This window comes from Lathyrus oleraceus, chromosome 1 (assembly GCF_024323335.1).
Source record: "Lathyrus oleraceus cultivar Zhongwan6 chromosome 1, CAAS_Psat_ZW6_1.0, whole genome shotgun sequence".
NCBI lineage: Eukaryota > Viridiplantae > Streptophyta > Magnoliopsida > Fabales > Fabaceae > Lathyrus > Lathyrus oleraceus.
Window position 1 is genome coordinate 80,729,364 of NC_066579.1, and position 9,540 is coordinate 80,738,903.

Genomic DNA, 9,540 nt, shown 5'->3' on the forward strand with positions numbered 1-9,540 from the left:
TGGTTCGTGGAACCGATGATTTGTGGAACCGATGATTTGTGGAACTGATCATGTATTTAGAATGTGTGTTTTCTGTGGTGGTACACATCTTTATTGGTATACTTAGATGAGTAAGCATTGGGATGTGGGACCAATGATTCGAGCCTCAATTGGGTTTGAGCCCCAACCATGGTGGACATGGGGGAAAGGTGGACACCAAAGTGGGATAAGGCCCATACGGTGAAAGAGACTCAAAGTGGGTAAAGTCCCATACGAGTGATGGTTCTTAAAAGTGGGTTTGAATCCCATAGGGGAACCGGATATCCACCGCGAAAGTCGAATCATAAGAGCATCCATGAACCGGGTCTGGCTTAGACGTAAGTCCGTTCGGGAATTGATGCGTCGTGATCTGAATAATCATCGTGGTTGAGTTATAAGAACTCAGATCCATGTGGCCATACAGTTGCGAGATAATTCCCCATCGCTCAAGTCTTCGTACCCTTGTTGACTTGAGTTAGATATGAGTTGAATATTGATTAGAGAACCCTGTAGAGCCGAGTGGGCCCATAGGATAGGAGAACTCACTGAGATTATTATCTCATCCCATTATTGTTGTTATTTTTCAGGTATTCCTTACAGGTTGAATTCAGTAGAAGCTGTTATGGATGTTTCAAGGGACACAGTTATTCGGATCTTTCGCTGTGGAGTTGTGTGCAATGAAGATATTGCACATAGTTCTTAGATTTTTATTGTTTAGGCATTATTGTATAACATGTTCCATTGATGTTTTTAGTTTGGACATGTATATATATTGATGCCATTAGGCACTTATGTTATGACAGTACCAAAATTAACACTTGTATGATATTATTCTAGATATATATTATACGGGTTGTTACAGTTGGTATCAGAGCAGGTCGATGTGTCGACCTAACTTTGAAACATCATAAGTAAATCTATTTCTGCCTCATATGTGTCTTTAGCCAACATGATTCTTAATATCACTGTATGTAGTATTGGGCCTGATCAACCTAGTGTTATGTGCATGGTAGGTAGGATCATGGTTGAGCGACCACGAGGACTCCGAAGTGTGGGTTGACCTTGTGCTTTTAGAGTAGGCTCAAGCCAAGGGTTAAAAAGTAAGGAGAACTAGATAGCCCAGTTGAAGTTACACAGGCGTTGTGATTTGGGTATTATGGAATTGAAGAGTAGTGTATCACTCAAGCGATTCTGCGGTGTTAACGGAGTTGGGAAGTTAAGGAATTCTATCAGATGAGCTTGTTAGAATTTTGAGGAATAAGTGAATTACTAGTGGAGTAAGATATACTCACTAATTTGGAATAAGTATTGTGAGTGATTCTGTATGGTAAAGGAGAAAGGATGGTTATGTTGCACATATGTCATAAGGTTTGGAAGTGAGGTAGTGTATCAGTGTTTCAGTTTCTAAGGCCACTCAAATATTTTGGAAGAACGAGAGTACTTCATGGAGTATATATATTTGGAATGGTACCTTGCAAGTGGTTAAGAACTTGAGGGATAAGGACGTTCAGTTTTGTTGGGAGCCTAAGGTAGTGGTGAAGTCTAAGGAGAGACTTGAGGACATGGCTGCCTATTCCAAGTGAAACATGTATGGACAAAATGGAGGTTACAAGATAAACCAAGTATGTTCAGTCTTAGAAGGGAGATCGGATTTGGAATAGCTCAGCAATGGTTCAGTGTTAGTAAGCGACCATTATGGAATGTTGAGTTACCTAAGGATCAATTATAAGAGTTCGTGTTGGAGAGAGATAATGCACATTATATAGTAATGGAAGCTTCAGTGAGTTTTGGTTGTATGAGACCTAGTTGAGGAGAAGAGAAAATAAGTTGAATTTAAGGAATTCTAGTAGAATGGTTTGTAATTGGAACTAGGAGAATTACCATAGGAAGATATGTGAACAGAGAGTGTGGAAGAAGCATGAATGTTACAATACAACTATTGTAATAGGGTACATTTTAGATAGAGGCACAATGGGACCATTAAGATTCATTAAGACGAATTTATGGGCTTGTAGTTGATGATTGCTCGCATCGAGGATTTCTAGAGTATGTAGCGAAGTGGAGGAAGTTAAACCTTGGTATTAAGAGAAGTATGTGATAGCAGCATTATGGTCACAAGTATGTGTAATGGATTCCTTGTCTTGAGATGGATGTAAAGTAACATACATTTTGTTGAGTAGTGAGTCTTGTATTCTAAGAAGTTGAGTTGATGATAGACAAGCCAAGCTGGAGCATGTGGACTAAGTGTATGATGTGGAACATTTAATGTTGTAAGAGCTTATTTGGAGACAATGAGGATTGTCCGTAGAAAGTCATCTAGACAAGTAACCCCAGTGTGATGAAAGGTGTAGTAGGTATTGGTTTAGAAGAAAATTGCAGTCATAAGTGCGTGGCAATGATAAGGTTCATCTTAAGTGCATTTTATTTGGATTGCAAGAGTAATATTGGCTTATTGAAAGTCTGGTTGTTATTTATCTTCTTGAGAAGTGTTTGGTTGGTTGGTCACTGAGTATAAACATTCACACCGTGTTAGAGCTAAGGGTGTCTTAATTGTCATAAGTGTATCGTTGTGGATGTACAAATTGAGGATGGAGTTACAAGTCACCACAAGTCAGATTGGTAGTTTTGAAATTGGGATTTCTGAAGGTGTAGTGCGTAGTTGGGCATCTGTGGAGATATCATGGAAGTCAGACGTGTGGGAAAACTAACCTGGTGAACCATGCTCAGTTTAAGTAAGTCTGGGAAGTACCACTATTATGATTATGAATAACTATAAGGAACAGATCTGGAAGAGACCTACTAAGTGGTGATCTGGAAGAGATTAGTTAGGTATATGGTATATATTGGTAAGGTGTGAAGTGGTTGGTCAGGGTATGAAATTGATTAATTCATTCGGTTTCATAGCCTTAGATGTAGACTCCCTGAGAGCGGTAATGGGTGTGTACGATGATACTCTACCCTATTGGAAGGATTCATGAGTTATACTTCCAAGAAGGAACGAGGATAAGATATTCCTGAAGTTAAACATGTAACTCGGACTGTATATTAGTAAGAGCATGAGCTAAGATTAGGGAAGATGGAACATGACGATTGAGATGAATGATTTTGAATACGAAGTGAGATGTTATCTCTAGATATGTTTGAAGTATTGTGTGTGACTCTATGAGGTGTATGGACACTCATAGTTACGTTCTAGATTGCTTAAGTTCCTTAGAAATGGTGTTTTGTTGATGATTTAAAGTTCCTTAATGGTGTTATTTTATTATTGGTCGGAATCCTGTGTCAGCAGAAGCCTCGAAGGAATCATAACCATATAAGAGGATTTGATATGGTATACAGTAACCAAAACCAGATATTGTCAAAATAATTTGGTTTAGCTGCATCGAACACATGATGAATTTGGATGTTCTACGTTTTTATGGTTGTAGTAATGTAAATCCTAGATACCTATCTTCTGAAGAGTGTTGGTCTTATTCTAAACTTTTGTGAGTTATCAAGGAAGTTATTCTACTAATGGAAGTCGGTAAGGTTCTAGTACCATTTTGGACAGTAGGCACTCTGGAGGGTAAGTGTGTTTCTTTGTAGATTGTTATCTAAACAGTAGTGCCTAGGAATCCCAGGTGTTCCACTGTTGGAATCAGAGTATCAAAATGGAAGGTGACGAAAGAAAGAGCTCAATCAAGTCTATGGGGATCATGGAGATAATTACTTGTAAGAATGGAGATAAGGATAACAGTAAGACAATCTCGTGCTAATGGTTCTATCTCATTGGAGTAGTACGAGAGGAGTGAATTAATAAGAGTAGAGACTTGCAACATACAGTATCAGAACAAGTGAAGTTTATAAGATTACCGATAGATAGATTACAAGTTTGTCACACTTGTTGAAGGAATAATAAGAGAAGAGTAGTCAATATTGTATGGTTAAGGAATCAATGAATTTTCTTATGAAGAATTAATGAGTATTGATTAACCAAGTCGAGATAAGATGTCATGATTATGTTTTGTGTAAGTTAGTGAAAGGAAGAAAAGTCGTGGTTTCCGGGAAGAAAGTGACCAGCTGATGTTGAGCGGTATATCAAAGGAAATAAGTGGAAGCAAGTTTAAATGTTAATCCAATATCAGATTGAGATTCTGATGGAAATCAAGAAGTTTCAAGAGTTCATGAAGAAGGAAATTTGATAGAAAAGACAAGTTAGAAGAATGAGTATGTCAGAGACTTGAAATTGAAGAGAAGTCAAATGTTGGTCTAAGATATTGATGCAAGGTTTGTTAGTTTGTTGAGTGAAGGAAATTCGGGGACGGATTTCAATTTAAGGGGGGATAATGTAATATCCCATATTCCCTTATATGCTCAATTAGTTGTCAGTTAAGATCAATTGAGTTCCTGTGTACTATATCTTTTGTTAGTTGTAACAATTGGAGCTCCTATGTGCTCTAAATGTTGTCAATTGGGACCAATAGAGTAACCAGTGAACTCGGAAGATATTAATTATTAATAAAAGAGACATACTAATATTAATAAGTACAAGAGAGACATTTTTAGTCACATTAATAATTGGTCAATTGGTACTGGAAGATAAAATATCAAATGTGATATTTTATTACTACCTAATATTATAATATATATATATAAAGTATATGTTATAATTGTGTGGTGTAGAAAGAAAGAAGGAGATAAAGATAAGAAGAAGTAGGTAAGAGACTAAGAGAGAGTTATCAGAAAGGAAAAAGAAAGAGAGAGGAAAAGAGGAAGAGGAAAGAGAAAGAGGAAGAAGAGAAGAAAATAAAGGAAGGAAGAAGAAGAGAAATCCATGGAAACATTCACCACCACCATCATGTCATCTTCATCATCACCAACTTCATCTTCTTCTACTAGTAGGTGAGTTCTAGTTAGAAACTCTAGGTTTCTAGAAAAGTTAGGGTTGTAGAATCATAAACAAATCATGAGTAATCCATGTTATGTGATGAATGTTACTCTTGCTGTTGTTGTTTTCATGAACATGTGCTTGATATGCTCTTCATGATTTTTGTGATTACATGAGTTGTTATGGTTGTGTTTATGATGTTGAAATCCCTATTATACATGTACATATGAACTTGTTGTGTTTATACTCCTCATCCATGCTATGTGTTGATATCATGTTGTTGTTGTTGAAATTGTGATACTTGGGTGTTTACTTTTGATGTGTTTTGTTGTTGAAGTTATGGAGGTTAATCACATGAATTCATAACAACATAAGTTATTCATGAAATATTCCATGAATCATGAGTTAACCATGTTTTCCCTTAAATGCTCAATTAGTTGTCAGTTGAGATCAATTGAGTTCCTGTGTACTATATCTTTTGTTAGTTGTAACAATTGGAGCTCCTATGTGCTCTAAATGTTGTCAATTGGGACCAATAGAGTAACCAGTGAACTCTGAAGATATTAATTATTAATAAAAGAGACAGACCAATATTAATAAGTACAAGAGAGGACATTTTTGATAACATTAATGATTGGTCAATTGGTACTGGAAGATAAAATATCAAATGAGATATTTTATTACTACCTAATATGATAAGATATATAAGGTATATGTTATAATTGTGTGGTGTAAAAAGAAAGAAGGAGATAAAGATAAGAAGAAGTAGGTAAGAGAGTAAGAGAGAGTTATCAGAAAGGAAAAAGGAAGAGAGAGGAAAAGAGGAAGAGGAAAGAGAAAGAGGCAGAAGAGAGGAAAATGAAGGAAGGAAGAAGAAGAGAAAGCCATGGAAACATTCACCACCACCATCATGTCATCTTCATCATCACCAACTTCATCATCTTCTACTACTAGGTGAGTTCTAGTTAGAAACTCTAGGTTTCTAGAAAATTTAGGGTTGTAGAATCATAAACAAATCATGAGTAATCCATGCTATGTGATGAATATTCCTCTTGTTGTTGTTGTTTTCATGAACATGTGCTTGATATGCTCTTCATGATTGTTGTGATTACATGAGTTGTTATGGTTGTGTTTATGATGTTGAAATCCCTATTATACATGTACATATGAACTTGTTGTGTTCATACTCCTCATCCATGCTATGTGTTGATATCATGTTGTTGTTATTGAAATTGTGATACTTGGGTGTTTAATTTTGATGTGTTTTGTTGTTGAAGTTATGGAGGTTAATCACATGAATTCATAACAACATAAGTTATTCATGAAATATTCCATGAATCATGAGTTAACCATGTTTTATATGATTATGGTGTTGTTGTAATTCAACATGGTTGTTAAGGTTGTTAAGAACATGTGTTTATGAGGTTGAGGAATCCTTGAGTGTTGGTTGTTGTTGAAGAATCATGTTATGTGAAAATGGTAGGTAAAAATGGTAGATGGAAAGGAAAATAAAAGAGGAATCATTTAAGGAAAATAAAAGAGGAGTCATTTAAGGAAAATCGCAGATCAATCGATTGTTTGAACTTTCTGTTAATTATTTGATGAATTAAAATATGTCACTAATGGGGTTCAAACCCAAGACCTCCTTGGAGTTGTACAAGCCTTACCACTAGGCCAAAGATGTTGTTGTTGAATACTCATGCAATGAATAAATATTAATCTAAATCTTGATTAAGATAGATTAATGAATTAATTGAGTGGTATAACTCCGTTTTGGACACGGACGAATGCGTTAGAAAGATAACGTAAAGGGCTATTATTATTGTTCCATGTTATAAAATACCATGTGATTGATAAATGCTATGAGATATATTATGATGAATGTTAAACATTATTGATATGTTTGATTGTGAAGTAACATGATTAGAAACCTTACAAAGATAAGTGAGGAAACCTAGGAGAATGACTTGATTAATAACTTAGAAAGATGATCTAGGTTATGGAACATGTGTGATACATGTATGAGAATACGGTATTCATTCGTACGACGCTTATGTGGAGGTCGTGGATGAATTGTTGCCATGATTGAGAATGAGATGCATTGTATGGAACATGCCATGTTATTATTTGTGTATTATGGTGAATGAAGTCACCAGTGATTGATGAATTTTATTATGGTTCATGGAACCGATGATTTGTGGAACCGATCATGTATTCAGAATGTGTGTTTTCTGTGGTGGTACACATCTCTATTGGTATGCTTAGATGAGTAAGCATTGGGATGTGTGACCAACGATTCGAGCCTCAATTGGGTTTGAGCCCCAACCATGGTGGACATGGGGGAAAGGTGGACACCAAAGTGGGATAAGACCCATACGGTGAAAGAGACTCAAAGTGGGTAAAGTCACATACGAGTGATGGTTCTTAAAAGTGGGTTTGAGTCCCATAGGGGAACCAGATATCCACCGTGAAAGTCGAATCATACGAGCATGCATGAACCGAGCCTGGCTTAGACGTAAGTCCGTTCGGGAATTGATGCGTCGTGATCTGAATAATGATCGTGGTTGAGTTATGAGAACTCAGATGCATGTTGCTTTACAATTGCGAGATAATTCCCCATCGCTCAAGTCTTCGTACCCTTGTTGACTTGAGTTAGATATGAGTTGAATATTGATTAGAGAACCTTGTAGAGCCGAGTGGGCCCATAGGATAGGAGAACTCACTGAGATTATTATCTCATCCCATTATTGTTGTTATTTTTCAGGTATTCCTTACAGGTTGAATTCAGTAGAAGCTGTTATGGATGTTTCAAGGGATACAGTTATTCGGATCTTCCGCTGTGGAGTTGTGTGCAATGAAGATATTGCACATAGTTCTTAGATTTTTGTTGTTTAGGCATTATTGTATAACATGTTCCATTGATGTTTTTAGTTTGGACATGTATATATATTGATGCCATTAGGCACTTATGTTGTGACAGTACCAAAATAAACACTTGTATGATATTATTCTAGATATAAATTATACGGGTTGTTACATTGTTGTTATTGTTGTTGAAAATTAGTAGTTAACGATTCTATCGATTTTATTTATTTGTTTTTTTTTGTTTTGTTTTGTTCTTGTTATTGCTGTTGTTTTTGAGATTTAATGTTTAAATATTCCACGAACTTTTTTGTTGTTGTTGTTGTTTTTGTTGTTGAGATTTAATATTTAAATATTCTATTGATTTTGTGTTTGTTGTTGTTATTGGTGTTGTTGTTGTTGATGATGAGGAAGATTTAGAATTTGCCAACAAATTTGATGCTTTGCAGATTAAAACGAAAAAAATCAAGTTAAAACTAAAATTTTATAAACAGGACTTTACCCCTCGGTTATTGTTAAAAATCGAGGTAAAAAGTACCACTGTTTTAAAAATCCAAAAAATGTAGTTGTAAGGGATCAAACCTGTTACCAATGCCACTTTTCCCTTCGGTTATTAAAAGACTGAGGGATAAAGTGGCAGGTTTTCATGTCGTTTTTCGTTACCTCATATGTGTATCCGAGGTTATATACCCTTCGCAACCGAGATGAATGTGGTTATTTCTAGTAGGGATGTGTGGGAGAGTACCAATTTTTTTCCTTCTATTGGCACAATTTTAACATGTAGCCCATAATAAATCGTAGCTCAAATTTGAGTATAAACTAGCTAAGAACCCGCGCGATGCACGGTTGTGAATTAATTTTTATTTGATTAATATTGAATTTAAATTGTATTATTATTTTTTAAAATATGGTTAAAGATTTATATTATAACATCTTATTATGAATTATAACATAGACAACAATACAAATTAATCAACAATAAAAATGAATATTTTACTTGAAAGAAAAAATATATGTTTGTAATTTGACAGTTATATCTAGAATTTAGTTTTTGCAAATTTTAATAATTCTAAAAGATACTACTTGTATCATTTTTTATATTTTGATTCTCATTTCTCTCAGACACCCATATGTGAGAAATCAATAATGTTATTCCAAAATAATCTAACAACCCATTTTTAATACTTGTGAAAGATATGGTTAAAGAGTTATATTATAATATCTTATTATGAATTATAATATAGACAACAATATGAATTAATCAACAATAAAAATGAAAATTTTACTTGAAAGAAAAATATATGTTTGTAAGTTGATAGTTATATCTAGAATTTAGTTTTTGCAAATTTTTATAACTCTAAAAAATAATATTTGTGATAATTTTTTATATTTTGATTTTCATGTCACTCTAACACTCATATGTGAGAAATCAATAATTTTATTATTTATCAATACTTTATTTGTTTGTTGTAATATTAATAATGTAATAGTGATGTTTATTAATAAGATTGAAAATTGTTACATGCTCTGTCATATTTCAATATCAATAAATAGTGGCAAACCTTTGAAATTTGTGTAATACCTAATTTGACATTAAAGACATTTGTTTTAACTTTTATTTGCTATGATTTCAAGAAAATCAAAAATATTTAATAGTTTTTGGATTCTCTTTTATTTTTAAAATTTGAGCAGATATACTTAGTTGAAGTAATTGTTGGCTTGTTAGATTATTTTCTTCAAAATGAGTGTGAAATTATATTGAAAAAATATATCAGAGTTATTTTTTTTTTTTT